The sequence below is a fragment of the Protopterus annectens genome, chromosome 4.part0, assembly GCF_019279795.1.
Source record: "Protopterus annectens isolate FY-2018-M chromosome 4.part0, PAN1.0, whole genome shotgun sequence".
Taxonomy (NCBI): Eukaryota; Metazoa; Chordata; order Ceratodontiformes; family Protopteridae; genus Protopterus; species Protopterus annectens.
Window position 1 is genome coordinate 119,477,076 of NC_056733.1, and position 15,833 is coordinate 119,492,908.

Consider the following 15,833-nt stretch of genomic DNA (forward strand, 5'->3'; position numbering starts at 1 on the left):
CTCACCAGGCTGAATAAAGAGAAGGTCACAGTGAGCTGCCTGTTGGGTGCTAGGATCCGACAAATAACGCAAGCACTCAGGTCACTCCAAAGCAAATACAAATATGACTCAGTCATTGTACATGCTGGTGTGAATGACCTGAGATGTACCTCCCTGGACTACATGAAAATAGACATAGAGGAGCTCTCTGATCATGTAGCCCAGGCTGGTATGACCCTGACCTTGAGCAGCATCTTACCCTCACCTAGAATGATGCCACAGTACAAAGAAAAAATGATAGATTTTAATAATTGGCTAAAATTTTGGTGCCATTCAAAGGGGATCCAGTGTCTGTCAGCCTGGGATGACATGCTCGACAAGCCACGTTGCTTCGCTAGGGAAGGCTTGCACCTGTCACCACTGGGCTTTCGGATATTGGCAAAGGCTCTTGCCACCCCCATAGTGCCTTTTTAGGCAAGGCTCAAAAGTCAAACCCACCCCCATAGACAGCACAAGGAACAAGAAACTAAGGGTAATGCTGCTAAACACCAGAAGTCTTAACCTCAAGATGCACGCACTCAAAGCTCTCCTCAGTATGGAGAACATTGATATCTGTGCAGTGACAGAAACCTGGTTCAAGGCTCCAGAGAGCACCCCAGCACTACCAGGCTACACCTCATATCATGCTTTACGCCCCAAAAAACCCGGACCGAACCACAAAAGGAGGGGGAGTTTCCATATTTATCAAGGATATCCACACCTCCAGGTTAGTGGCATTGCACGAAGTATCGGAGACCATCCATGTGCAACTAACAGTGGGCAAGACTGCTTTTCAGTTTATAGCATGCTACAGACCACCCTCTCAAAGTCAGGAATCCCATTCGACTTTCCTGAAAACATTGGAGAACATGAATATCTCTCCGAACACCATTATATTGGGTGACTTCAACTTCCCAAACATTGACTGGAAGCACTACTCAAGCCCCAGCACCTTAGCCCAAAGATTCCTGGAAATTATAAACTCAAATGCTATGGAACAACTAGTCACCACTCCCACAAGAGGGGACAACATACTAGACCTGATCATTACCAAAATGGGGACTCTATGCTCCACACCAGAAGTATATCCCTCATTGGTAAGATCAGACCATAAATTAATTTCACTGGATGTCCACATCCCGACCCCACCCCCAGCCGAGAAAACCACAGTGAAAAACTTCTCAAAAGCAAACTTCTCTCTTCTCAAAACTGAAGTGGAATCCTTCAAAGCCCCAAGGCCAGTGGAAACTACAGCCCAAACTGCAGAATCCTATATAAATGCATTCTATGGACAGCTCCAGGAATGCATGGATCATGCTATCCCAAACAAAACCAAGACCCAATCATCCAAAGGCAGGCGTCCAGTCTGGTGGACCCCTGCCATAAATAAACTGTACAACAGAAGGAGAAAGCTACTACATGATAGAGCAAAATCCCTAATAGGGAAGGCATCTCTGATCAGTACTAGCAAAAAATTACGATCCCTCATAAAATCCTCCAAGGCCAGCTTTGAGAGAAAAATTGCACAGGACACCAAAGACAATCATAAGGCTTTTTTCAGTTATGTTAGAAACCTGGGATGCAACTCCCAGACTTGTTCTGAGTTGATTCTAAATGACAAAAAATACACTGAACCCACAGACATCGCCATGGCAGACAGCTTCAGTGCAAACTTCTCCACCCCCTCCCCCCCAAAAGAGCAAGTATCTATCCTGGCAGAGGGCTGCCTCCCAAACATCTCAGATGCTCAGGTGAAGGCTGCCCTCTTCAAAGCAAAAAACACTGCTTCCATGGGACCAGATGGCATCCCAGGTTGCGTCCTACATGAACTACAAGAGGAACTAATCCCTCAGATAAAAGAGCTATGCAATCTCAGCCTCACTACAGGATATGTGCCCACAGAATGGCGTACAGCAACAGTGGTCCCACTCCACAAAGGTGGAGCCTCTACGGACCCCGGAAACTATTGCCCCATAAGCCTGACTAGCTTAGTCTGCAAGGCTATGGAGAGGATCATCATGGAGCTCATAAACAAAGACATTGGGGACCTACAGACACTAGATCCTACCCAGTTTGGCTTTGTCAAGGGCAGATCCTGCCTTTTGAACCTGGTTGACTTCTTTGAAACAGTCACCAAAGCCATAGATGAAGGGAAGGTAGTCCACACAGCCTATCTGGACCTTGCAAAGGCATTTGACACAATACCCCACTCGGGCATCATAGATAAGCTATCCAGCTTAAATATAAACCCCTATGTCACAAGATGGGTCACAAACTGGCTCAAAGACAGAACCCACAGAGTGAGAGTTGCTGGAGCCATGTCAGACTCAAAACCGGTCACAAGTGGCGTCCCACAGGGTTCTGTCCTGGGACCACTCTTGTTCGGTATATACTTTTCCGAGGTACAGGCAAAACTGGGCGCCATAATCAACTCTCCAGCTGACACAAACATCCTTCAAAAAGGTCTCACAGAGACAGATAACTGGTGCCAGCGCCATGGTTTAAAGCTAAATGCCAAAAAATGTATAGTCATACCCTTTGGCAAAAACAATGTGCCCACAAATTACCACATAGGCGGAAACCCATTAAGTACAGAGAAAGTTATTAGGGACCTGGGGACCCAAGTTGATAGCAATCTCTCCTTTGAAAACCATAGCAATCTCTCCTTTGAAAACCACATTGCCAAAGTGGTTAGAAAGACCTTCTACATAGCCCACCTCATCACGAAGGGGTTTCACATCTAGATCAAGAGAGGTAATCGTGCCCCTTTATTCATCCCTCATCAGGCCCATCATAGAATACAATGCCCCTTTTGGGATGTACCTTACCCGACACCTGCAGCAATTAGAAAGACCCCAAAAGTATCTCACCAAGAGGATCAAAGGTCTCAAACAGATGCCATATGCTGCTTGGTTAAAAAAACTCCAGCTCTACTCAGTTGCATACCACCTACTTCGAGGCGATCTATGCCTGACATACAAAGCTATGTCAAATCCAGAATTAATGGACATGCTCCACCTCAGTAAATCTAAATCCCTTAGAGCCACACGCTCGAGGGACTTGAACCTCAGCACAGAAATAAATAGAACCTGCTGGAGGGACAGGTTCATAACCCAGAGGCTCCCTTTGCTCTGGAATAGAATTCCAGTTCATATGAGGCAGAGCACCTCACTGAATCTCTTCAAGAAGAATCTCGATAAGTGGATGGGGGATCATAGGTTTGTCCCAGGGATTACTCCCGTGTCACTATTAGACAGAGGCACAGTAAACTAAACCTTAAAAGGCACAGTATGCTCAAATCAAGGGGTGGCATAAGCCATACAGAATCGGGCTAGGCTTATAATTGCCCCAGGGCAGATAGCCTAGTGTGAACCTATGAACCTATGAACACACACACACACACACACACACACACACACACACACACACACACACACACACACACACACACACACACACATACACACAGTTGACAAGTGCGGAGTTCTTAATCCAAACTAAGTACTTCTTTACACTTCAGAAAGCAATATGGACTTACAGGGTGCAATACAGACATTACTTGCTGACAGTCTGCACAAAGGTTTTTTTCACATTTGCTAACCTCAGCAGGCTTATCATACTAGGTGTATTGTGAGTGTATTGTATGCATAGGCCATAACCATATCATATATGGGTTGATGCACCACATGCTGGCACACACAGGGTCAAACCTTGAGTAGCATCTTACCTTCACCTACATGATATTGCAATATAACAGAAAGATGATAAACTTCAACAATTGGCTGAGCTTCTGGTGTCATTCAAAGGGGATCCAGTCTCTGTCTGCCTGTGATGACATGATAGACAAGCCTTGTTGTTTCGCTACAGATGGTTTGCGTCTGTCGCCCCTATGCTTCTGAATACTGGCCAAGGCTCTTTCTGTCCCCATATTACCTTTTTAGGCAAGGCTCAAAGGTTCATAGGTTCATAGGTAGGTACTAGGCTATCGGCCCTGGGGCCTATACAAGCCCAGCCAAAAAGGTACCCTGGCTTTTGCCACCCAAGAAATTTATTTTCCTGTGCCACTGTTGAGCAGAGACACAGAAATGATCCCCAGGGTGAATTTCCTATTTCCCATCCAATCATCAAGATTTTTCTTGAAGAGTGCTAATTAGGGGCTTTGTTTGATATAGATAGGTAGTTTATTCTGGAGTATGTGAAGTCTCTGGGACCGGAATCTATCCCTCCAGCATGTTCTGTTTATTGTGGTGACAAGGTTTAGGTCCCTACGGCATGTAGGTTCATAGGTAGGTACTAGGCTATCTGCCCAAGGGCATTTATAAGCCTAGCCAGAATGTGTTGGCTTTCGCCTCCCTTTTAAATTAGTTTCCTGGGCCTCTGTCTAGCAGGGCCACTGAAGTGATCCCAGGGGTAAATTTACAATTTTCCATCCACTCATCAAGATTCCCCTTGAAGACAGTCTGCGAGGGGCTCTGCCTAACATCAACTGAGATTCTGTTCCAGAGCAAGGGAAGTCTCTGGGACAGGAATCTATCCCTCCAGCACGTCCTGTTTATTGCTTTTCCGTACCTAGTGGATTACCACCTATGTGGTAATTTGTGGGCACTTTGTTTTTTCCAAAGGGGATGACTATGCATTTTTTGGTATTCAGCTTGAGGCCATGGTTTTGACACCAGGTATCTGTCTCTGTAAGACCCTTCCGGAGGATGTCTGTGTCAGCCAGAGAGTCGATTATGGCCCCCAGTTTGCAGTCATCTGTGAACTTGGTCAGCCATAGTCCTCCTGTGCTTGTCTGTAACTCAGAGAAGTATATACTGAACAGGAGGGGTCCCAGGACCGAGACCTGTGTGATGCCACTTGTGGCTGGTTTATAGTCGGACATGGCACCTGCAACTCTGACCATGTGTGTTCTATCTGTGAGCCAGTTAGCCACCCATCTCGTGACATAGGAGTTAATGTTCAAGTTGGTAAGCTTGTCTATGATGCCAGAGTGGGGAATGGTGTTGAAGGCCTTAGTGAGGTCCAGGTAGGCTGTGTGGACTACCTTCCCTTCATCTATGGCCTTGGTAACTGTTTCAAAGAAGTCAGCTAGGTTTAGGAGGGAGGATCTGCCTTTAACAAAGCCGAATTGGGTAGAGTCCAGTGTCTGGAGCTTCCCAATGTCTCTGTTTATGAGTGCCATGATAATTCGCTCCATAGCTTTGCAGACCAGGCTGGTCAGACGTATAGGGTGATAGTCCTCAGGTTTTGTTGTGGCACCACCTTTATGGAGTGGGATGACTGTTGCTGTATGCCATTATTTGGGTACATAGCCTGTGGTAAGGCTGAGTCTGAACAGTGAATTTAGGTGAGGGTTTAGTTCCTTTTGGAGCTCGTGTAAGACGCAGCCTGGGGCACCATCCGGTCCCATTGATGCTGTGTTCTTAGTTTTGGAGAGGGCTGTTTTTACCTGCATGTCCGTGATGTCTAGGGCTCTGCATTCTTCTGGGATGGACACAGGCCCTTTTGGGGGTGGGGGGGGGGTGAAGTTTGCACTAAACTTGTCCTCCAGGATGTTGGCAATGTCAGTTGGTTCAGTGTATTTTTTGCCATTTTGCAGTATCTCAAAGCATATCTGAGAGTTCCCACCTAAATGTTTGATATAACTAAAGAAGGCTTTGTGGTTATCGTTAGATTCCTTGGCAATTGTTCTTTAGAAACTGGCCTTGGATGATTTTATGAGTGATCGTAGTTTCTTGCTAATAATGATCAGTGATGCCTTTTTGGAATTTTGCTCTATCATGTAGTAGTTTCCTCCTTCTGTTGTATAGCTTATTTATGGCCAAGGACCACCAGACTGGTTTCCTCTTTTTGGAGGAGTGAGTCTTGGTTTTACTCAGGATGGCTCGATCCATGAATCCCTGTAGATGCTCATATAATGCACTCGCAAAGGATTCTGCGGATTTGATAGCATTATCCTGTAGCAAGGGGGTTTTGAAACTTTCCACTTTGGTCTTGAGAAGTGTGAAGTTTGCTTTTGAAAAGTTTTTCACAGTGGTTTCCTTGACTGGGGGTGGGGTCGGGATGTGGATGTCCAGTGTGATTACTTTATGATCTGATCTTACCAGCAGGGGGTTTACCTCTGGTGTGGAACACTGATCCCCCATGTTGGTGATGATCAGGTCCAGTATGTTGTCACCTCTAGTGGGCATGGTGACCAGCTGTTCCAGGGCATTTGAGTTTATAAACTCTAGGAAGCATTGGGCAAAGGAGTTTGTACTTGAGTAATTCTCCCAATCAGTGTTTGGGTAGTTGAAATCTCCTAATATCATGGTGTTTGGAAGGACCTTTATATTTTCCAGTGTTCTCAGGAATGCTGAGTGAGGGTCCTGAGGCAAGGTAGGTGATCTGTAGCAGGCTAAGATCTGATAAGCAGTTCTGCCCACTGTTAATTGCACTTGGATGGTCTCCGAGGCCTCGTGCTGTGCCACTAATCTGGAGGTATGGGTATCCTTTATGAAAATGGATACACCCCCTCCTTTTGTATTTCGGTCTGGGTTTTGGGGCCGAAGCTCAGAGAGATTGGGATTTCTTTAAGTGGAGCATGTCCAACAGCTCTGTGTTTGACATAGCTTTGTATGTTAGGCAGAGATCACCTCTGAGTAGGCGATATGCAACAGAGTAAAGCTGGAGTGTTTTGAGACAGTCTGTGTAGGACATGTATTTGAAGCCGCTAATCCTCTTTGTGAGGTATTTCTGCGGGCTTTCCAGTTGTTGTAGATGTCTTGTGAGGTACATACCAAAAGGGGCATTGTACTCTATAATGGATCTAATGAGTGATGAGCAGAGGGGAACTGCATGAGAAACCTTTTGTGATGAGGTGTGCCACATTGAAGGATTTCCTGACTACTGTGGCGATGTGATTATCAAAGGAGAGTCTACTGACCACCTGTGTCCCAAGGTCTCTTATCACACTTTCAGTGTTAAGTATACTACCGCCTATGTTGTAGTTCATGGGTACAGAGTTTTTACCAAAGGGAATGACAATGCACTTTTTGGCATTGAGCTTGAGGCCATGGCTTTGGCACCAGGCATCTGTCTCAGTGAGGCCTTTTTGTAGAATGTCCACATCATTAGTAGTTTCGATTATGGCTCCTAGTTTGCAGTCATCTGGGAACTTCATTAGCCAAAGACCTTCTGTGTTAGCCTGTACTTCAGGGAAGTAGATACCAAACAGGACAGGACACAGGACTGAACCCTGTGGTACTCCACTTGTCACTGGTCTGAAGTCGGACTTGGAGTCTGCTACTTTCACAGTGTGGGTTCTGTCAGTGAGCCAGTTGGGAACCCATCTTGTGACATAGGGATTTATACCTAGTTTAGTGAGTTTATCTATAATTCCAGAGTGGGGGATGGTGTCGAAAGCCTTGGCAAGATCTAGATAGGCTGAGTGAACCACCTTATGGCTTTGGTGACTGCTTTGAAGAAGTCTATCAGGTTTAGAAGACATGATCTGCCTTTTACAAACCTGAAATGGTTGTGGTCCAGAGTTTGGAGATTGCCAATGTCTTTGTTTATAAGTTCCATGATGATACATTCCATGGCCTTGCAGACCAGGCTCATCAGGCTAATGGGGCACTAGTTCCCAGGGATCATGATGGCTCCCCCCTTGTGTAGTGGGATAACCGACGCTGTGCGCCATTCAGCAGGCACAAAGCCTGAGGTGAGGCTATGATTGAACATGGTACTTAGGTGTGGTGCCAGTTCGTTCTGTAGTTCGTGTAGAACGCAGCCTGGGATGTTATCTGGTCCCATGGATGCTGTGTTCCTGGCTTTGGAGAGTGATTTTCACCTGTGCAGCCGTGATGACAGCAACTTTGCATTCTTCCGGTATAGAGATGGGCACTTTCATGGATCAGATGGGGGTAAAGTTGGCACTGATCCAATCTGCCAGGATGTTGGCAATATCAGCTGGGTCTGTATATTTAGTGCCATTGTGCTGTAACTCAGAGCAGATCTGAGTGTTGCCATTGTGATTCTTGACATAGCTATAGAATGCTTTGTGGTTGTCTTTAGAATCAGTGGCAATTTTGTTTTTGTAACTAGCTTTGGAGGATTTTATCAGGGATCGCAGCTTCTTACTGAGGCTGACCAGGGAGCTCCTCCAGTCATGGGTTTTACCCTCTTTTGCAGCAGTTTCTTCCTTCAGTTGTGCAGTTTGTTCATGGCAGGGGACCACCAGATTGGCTTCCTTTTCTTGGAGGATAGCATCTTGGTTCTGTTTGGGATAGCACGATCCATGCACTCATGTAAGTGCTTATAAAGTGCAATTGTGTAGGATTCAGTAGTTTTAACTATATTGTCCATCTGCATGTGTGTCCTGAAGTTCACCACTTCTGTCTTAAGAATCATGAAGTTGTCTTTGGAGATATTTTTTAACATGGTTTCCTTAATGGGGGGTGGGGGCAGAATGTGGATATGTAGGGTAATTAGCTTATGGTCAGATCGGACCAATGAGGCATTGACTTCAGGTGTGGAACACTGGTCATTCAGGACAAACCAAACCCCGTAACCAACACAAATAACCACAAAGTGAGCTAAATGCTACTCATTGCCAGAAGTCTCAGCCTCCAGATGCACACACTCGAGGCACTTCTCAGTATGGAGAATACTGATATCTGCGCAGTAACAGAAACCTAGTTCAAGGCTCCAGAGTGCACACCAGCACTACCAGGATACTACTCATTCCATACCTTCCAGCATCAGAACCTGGGTCATAGCACATAGGGTGGGGATGTATCCATATTCATCAAGGATACTTACACCTCTCTCTACATGCTCTCTACAGGATATGTACCCATAGAATGTTGCACAGCAATGTTCTTCCCATTCGACAGGGGTGGGGCCACAAAAGACCCTTGGCATTCACACTCTATGAACCTGACAAGTCTTATCTGCAAGGCAATGGAGCCAATCATAATGGAAGTCAACAATAAAGACATTGGGAACCTTCACATAGTTGAGCACACCCAGTCTGGCTTTGTCAAATGCAGATCACGCCTCCTGAACTGGGTGGATTTCTTTGAGACAGTTACCCAGGCTACAGATGATTGAAATGAGCTCCACACAGCTTACCTATACCTCGCTAAGGCCTTTGACACCATTCCCCAGTCAGGTATCATAGATGAACTCACCAACCTGGACATGAATCCATACATCACAAGATGGATTGCAAACTGGCTCACAGATAGATCCCACAAATTAAGAGTTGCTGGCTACATGTCAGACTCTACACCGGTAACAACTGGTGTCCCCCAGGGTTCAGTCCTGGGGTCCCTCCTGTTTGGTATAGACTTCTCAAAAGTACAGGCCAACACAGGAGGGTTGCGGTTGACTAAGTTTGCTGGGAACTGTAAAGTGTTTGCCATAATAGATTCCCCGGATGGCACAAATATTCTCCAGAAGGGACTCTATGAGACAAATGTGTGGTGTCAGAATCATGGCCTCAAGTTCAATGTGAAAGAATGCATAGTAATCCCCTTTGGTGAAAACAAAGTACCCAGAAACTACCACATAGGTGTTACCCCCCTTAAAACTGACAAGGTAATAAGGGATCTGGAGACACAGGTAGATAGTCATCTTTCCTTTGACAACCATGTTGCCAAAGTGATTGGGAAATCCTATGTGGCCCACCTAATCAACAAAGGGTTTGTATCAGGATCAAAAGAGGTAGTGGTGGCCCTCTACTCTTAAGTCATCAGACCCATCATTGAGTACAATGCACCATTTTGGATGTACTCAACTAAGCATATCCAGCAGCTGTAGAGACCACAGAGGTACCTCACCAAGAGGATTACTGGCCTCAAATAGTTGTGTTATGCAACACAACTGGTAAAACTAAATCTGTTCTCCATTGCGTACCACCTACTCAGAGGCACACTCTGCCTAACATACAGAGCCATGTCCAACAAATAACTGTTGAACATGCTCCATCTATGGATAACAAAATTGAGTCACACTACACACTCCAGGGATATGAGCCTCATCACAACAATGAATACAACATGCTGATGGGAGAGAGTACCATCCCGGACACTTGCCTTACTGTGGAGCAGAGTCCCAATGTACATCAGACAGAGCTCCTCGCTGACATTCTTCAGTAGGAACCTTGATGAGTGGATGGGAAACAGACAATTCATGCCAGGCATCACATCAGCAGCCCCACTAGAAAGGGGCTTAGGGGACTAACTATTAGAACTAGGGCTTGGTAGACTACCTAATGGGGTGGTGAAAGCTGCACAACTTGCCTAGGCTAATATATGCCTTCATGAAGATAGTCTACTACATACCTATGAACCTATGTGACAGGTACATATCTACAGATAGTAGATGTGTACTTCATTGTACAGTCATGTTGTACAGCAGGCACATGGACCACATACACTGTAATGCTTACAGATACTGGTGGCTGTTATGTACAGTGGGTAAGATGTGCACCTCATGTCTTTTGTGCCATTGGGATGTGTGCTGGGAGGGACAGTCCTGGATGGCTCCCTGTCATGGTCACTCTCTTACACACATCTCTGCCCATCCATCTTTGGCTTATTATACTGTGCTCCCCCTATATATATATATATATATATATATATATATATATATATATATATAGGTACATAGGTAGGTAATAGGCTATCTGCCTGAAGGCATATATTAATATGGCCAGAGTGTGCAGCTATAACCATACATGGGGTTAGTTCCCTAGGCCTCTGTGTAGTGGAGCTGATGAAGTGATCCATGGTGTGACAGTTCATTTTCACATACACTCATCAAGGCTCCTCTGGAAGAGTGTCAGTTAGGGACTCAGCTTAATGTAGGTTGGGAGCCTGTTCCAAAGCAAGGGAAGTCTGTGAGTTAGTAATATATCCCTCCAACATGTTCTATTTATTGTTGTGATGATGATATCCCTAGAGCATGTGGCACAGTGAGCTTGGGTTTACTTCAGATAGCTCATGTACATCAGTTCTGCATTGGACATGGACCTGTCTGTTGGGCAGATATTGCCTGAGTAGACAGTATGCAACAGTGTACAGATTGAGTTAAATTCAGTCTTGTTGCATGGGGCAACTGTTTAAGGCCAGTAATCCTCTTGTTGAAGTCATTTAGTGGTCTTTTCAGCTGCTGAAGGTGCCTAGTCAGATTCATTGCAAGTGTGCCATGATACTCTCTGATGTGTCTGATGACTGATGAGTAGGGGGAACCTCCTTTGACCTACATGCAAAGACCTTGGCAATTTGTGGGAACACAGAGCATGATTTTCTAACCACTTTGTGAATGTGTTTCTGGAAGTAGAGATGACTATCCACATGTGTCCATAGATCACTTATTATTACCTCCATATTTAGGGAATTGGCACCTATGTGGTATTTGTATGACTGTAGCTGGAAGCCATAATTTTGACACCGCATCTGTCTGACTGAGACCCTTTTTAAGTATGTCTCTGTTGTCCCAAACATCGATTATGATAACCTTTTTGCAGTCATCCACAAACTTTGCTAAACATAGCCCTCATGTGTTTGACTATATTTCTGAAAAGTATACACCAGACAGGAGGGGTCCCAGGACTGAGCCATGGGGGACAGCAGTTGTTACCAGCTTTAACAGGAGACCACAATTCTTACCTTGTGGGATCTATCTGTGCCCCACTTAGCAATCATCAGATGACATACGTGTTTATGCACAGGTTGTTGATTTTGTGGATATGAAGTGTGTGGGATGTTGGAAAAGGGCTTTTCAAGGTCTATGTAGGCCATGTGGAGCTCATTTCATTGATGTGTGTCCTGGGTGACTGCCTTGAAAACTGTCTAGCAGGTTAATGATGGACTCCATGGCCTTGCAGATCAGGCTTATTAGGCTTATAAGATTATAGTTCCCATGGTCTGTTGTGCACCGATACTTGTGAAGTGTGCCAAATGTTGCTGTAACCCATTCAACAGTTTCATATCCTGTACAGAGGGTGAGTCTCAACAGACTGTTCAGTTGCAGGGTCTGTTTGTTTTGGAGTTCACATATGACACAGCCAGGGAAACCATGTCATCCCATAGACGCCATGTTTTTAGGTTTGGATAGAGCTGTTTAACCATTTTATATGTGATTTCTGGGTTTTCACAATCTCCAGGTATGGTAATGGGCCCTTTTATCAGTGAGAGGGGGGTAAATATGTATGAACCTGTCTGACAAGATGCTGGCAATTTCAGTTATGTACATATATTCATTTACACTTTGCACTGACTCAGAACATGTATGAGTTTACATTGATATTTATGACATAGCGAAAGAAAGCTTCATGATTCTCTATGGACTCTTTGGCAATATGTTTGCCAGAACATGGCTTGGATAATGTTAGGAGTGCTCATTGTTTCTTGATGATACTAATCGGAGATGTATTGATCTTCTTTGGATTTTCACTTTCATTGAACAACTTAAGTCCTTGTAGTACATAGTTTGATTATGACGGGGGTCCAATATATTATATGGGTCTGTTTTCATATCACTGTGTGTGCAAGGCAGGATTGGTGAATAGTGACAAGTGTCTGGAGTAAGAACTGCAACTGCCAGATATGTGTGGCTCACTGCTGTACTCAGACATGGCATAAGTGTGTGAGCATGCCCAGTATGACCTTTCAGTATGTTGCTGACTGAAAGTTGCTAAATTTGTTTAAGTGTGTGAGCATGCCCACTATGGGCATATATACTATATGTGTGTGAAAAATCAAGTTGTTTTTTACTTTAGGGCTCACCTTTGTGTTGTACATCGACAGGAAGCACGCTGTGCCTGCTGGGCTTCCATGAGTCAATTTGCATAGACCTATCAACATTTCTGCATACAGGGGGGACAGCTATTATTTGTACATTTCTACCAGGGGGGGCACACCTGATTGTTACTGTGAGTGTACATAGGATGAGGGGTACACCTGACACTTACACATTTGCTAGGCCTGCACTGCCATGTCAGGTACTCCATTTCAGTCTGTACTGTTGCCTATCATACTGGCTTGAGGCATACCACTGTACTACAGACCTTAGCTTCCAATTAAACACATATTAGTTTGTGACTTCATAGCCTACCCAACTCACATCACACTTCCTGGCCTGCAGTTATCTGTCTGCATAGGCCTTGGGGGAGGTTACTCATATGCCTCTTCAGAGGGCAGGATACAGCATATGTTTGTGTTTGCATTTGTCTACAATTGTCCTGCTGGCTGTGACTGTTAGGTATGTGACCCCCCCCCCAACTGGTATGTGTGAGTGACTTAAGTTGTGTCTGTGCCAGTGAAATGCTGTCATGGCTTAGTGGTTCAGTACTGTGACTATAGTGCACAGTATCCTGAGTTCGAGCCCTGTCACTGCTTTTTATTTTCCTGCTGGGCAGACCTGACTGGTTAAGGAACAGTAAAACAGATGTGAGCGTGTTTACCCGACTTTGCTTGACTTTGCCCGACATTGCCCAACATTGCCCAACTTTGCCCGACGTTGCACTGGTTAGCGCAGTGCAGAGCTGCACGCAATTGTATTTAAATATGCTCAATACTGGTAAATTTTGCTTAGCAGTGCTTTATATTGCTTAAAATAGGGACTCATGCCTCAGGTGGTGCTGCAGGGCTACCTATGTCGGATGCACATATTACACTCCCTATACATGTTTGAAAACAGGTAGTGTTAAGTTAGGCATCCCTTTTACTGTATGTGCGAGTCTAAGAGAGGTGTAATTTCCAGGGTTCCTACTGAGTCAGTGTATGTGTTATGCATTGCCTCTTTGCCAAGGCCAGGGCATACTGGGCATGCCTCCTTCTGCCTACTGGGGCAGGCTCAGGTTGTTCCTCCTCTGAGTCACGCTGTGCCTGTGCAGGTCTTGGCAATGGTGGGGGGCTGTTTGGCCCTGCCCCATGTTGTTCCTGCTGCAGCTGTTTCTGCAGGATCATATTGTGTAGCATGGCACATACCATGACAATTTGGGTACATGTAGTTGGTGAGTACTGCAAGGCTACACCAGATGTGTCCAGGCACCGGTACCATGACTTGAGCATCCCAAACACACGCTCAATTATGTTTCTTGTTTGTGCGTGCTCCTCATTATGGAGTTCTTGTTCGGATGTGTGTGCATTTCTGATGGGTGTCATCAGCCACGGCTCCAGTGCGTATCCAGCATTCCCCACTAGGTGACCATCAGGGATGTCCCCATTGGAAAATCTCTGGCACAGCTGCGTGAGATGCCAGCTGTGGGAATCGTAATAACTTCCAGGGCAGCCAGCACACACATTCATTATTATGCCCTGGGTATTGCACATGACCTGGCAGTTGATGGAGGGGAAGCCCTTGCGGTTGATGTAGACCCTACCCCGCTCACCGAGTGGTGCTTTGATGTGTATATGCGTGCAATCTATTGCACCCACTACCTCAGGGTATTCTGCTATTTGGTGGAGAAGACGCATATTGTTGGCCGATGCCTCACAGGAATTGGGGAAATATACATGCTCACCGACATGTGCTGACATGGCATCCAGGAACTGGTGCAGTACCCTGAATGCTGATGCCTGTGAAATCCCCATCATATCACCAGTTGGTCTCTGGAAGGTACCTGTAGCTCGTATTCTTAGGACAACACATACCTTGGTATCCACTGTGATGGGTTCCCCTCTGTTGGTTCTGTGTGTGAGGCGTGACTGGCACAGCTAACAATTTGCTGCAAGAGGTCTCTGTCCACCCTATAGCACTCCACTATCTCCAGCTCATGTAGCCTCTGATAGGTTACCCTGGGTCTGTACACTCTTCTCCGTCTCCTCACTGTGGGTTGCTCAGCAGGATTCACAACATCACCACCCTCAGCACCTTGCACATGTTGGTTTATTTTAGCAAGAGCAGCCCCTAACATTTTGTCTGACTTTAAAGTTTTTAAGCTTTCCCTCTTTGTATACTGCAGTGTTGCAGAGTTCTTTGGAAAAAACAGGGAAGAATGCTGTTTGCAGAGTTTGAAGTGCTGAGCTGGGCTGGGTTAGTCTGCTGCCTGTGTAATTGGCTGATTCTGATATATTTCACCTGGCAGCTCTGCTAGTTCTCCTTGGTTAACTTCCTACTACTTCTTTTCCTTCCTTTTCCCTTTCTGTTTCCGCCCAGTGCAGCGCTGCGCAAACGAGCACACATGAGTGCGCGCACGCACACACACGCGGTGTGCACATTTGCAAGACATTTCAGATATATTCACGGCGGAAGTTTAGTGAAAGTTATGTTGGCATATATTAAATTTATAGTTCAGTTATGTTTTGTTTAAAAATTAATTGTCGTGTAAGTGTTTAGATTGGGTTAATTTTGACTGTGGTGCCATGTTCTGATTAGTTACTTGCAGTAAATGTTTTATTTTTTTTATATTTTAACTTTTTTCATGTTTGATGGTTGCATTTCATTTCTACAAGGTTGAGTTAATTAATTAATATGTTTATTTGTTGATTGCTAATTGGGTAGGTAAACTGGTCCAAGGACCCTTTTCAGCCACAACCCAGGCCAAGCAGGCAGTAACAAAGTAATAGGAAGTAAACAACCAAATGTCATTAATACAGAAAAAGCCCATGTTATAGAGGAAGCAAAGGGAACATATTACTTTAAGTAAACCATACCAAGACTATGGGCCAGATTCATTAATGCCTACACTAAGTGTATATGATTTGTATTCAAGAACATTCCTACCACATTTTTGTACTGTCTGTTCTCTCAGAAAGATTACATTAAGTGCAGACATAGTCTGTACATTGTGGTAACCTTTATGAATCCCTCTCAGTATTTAA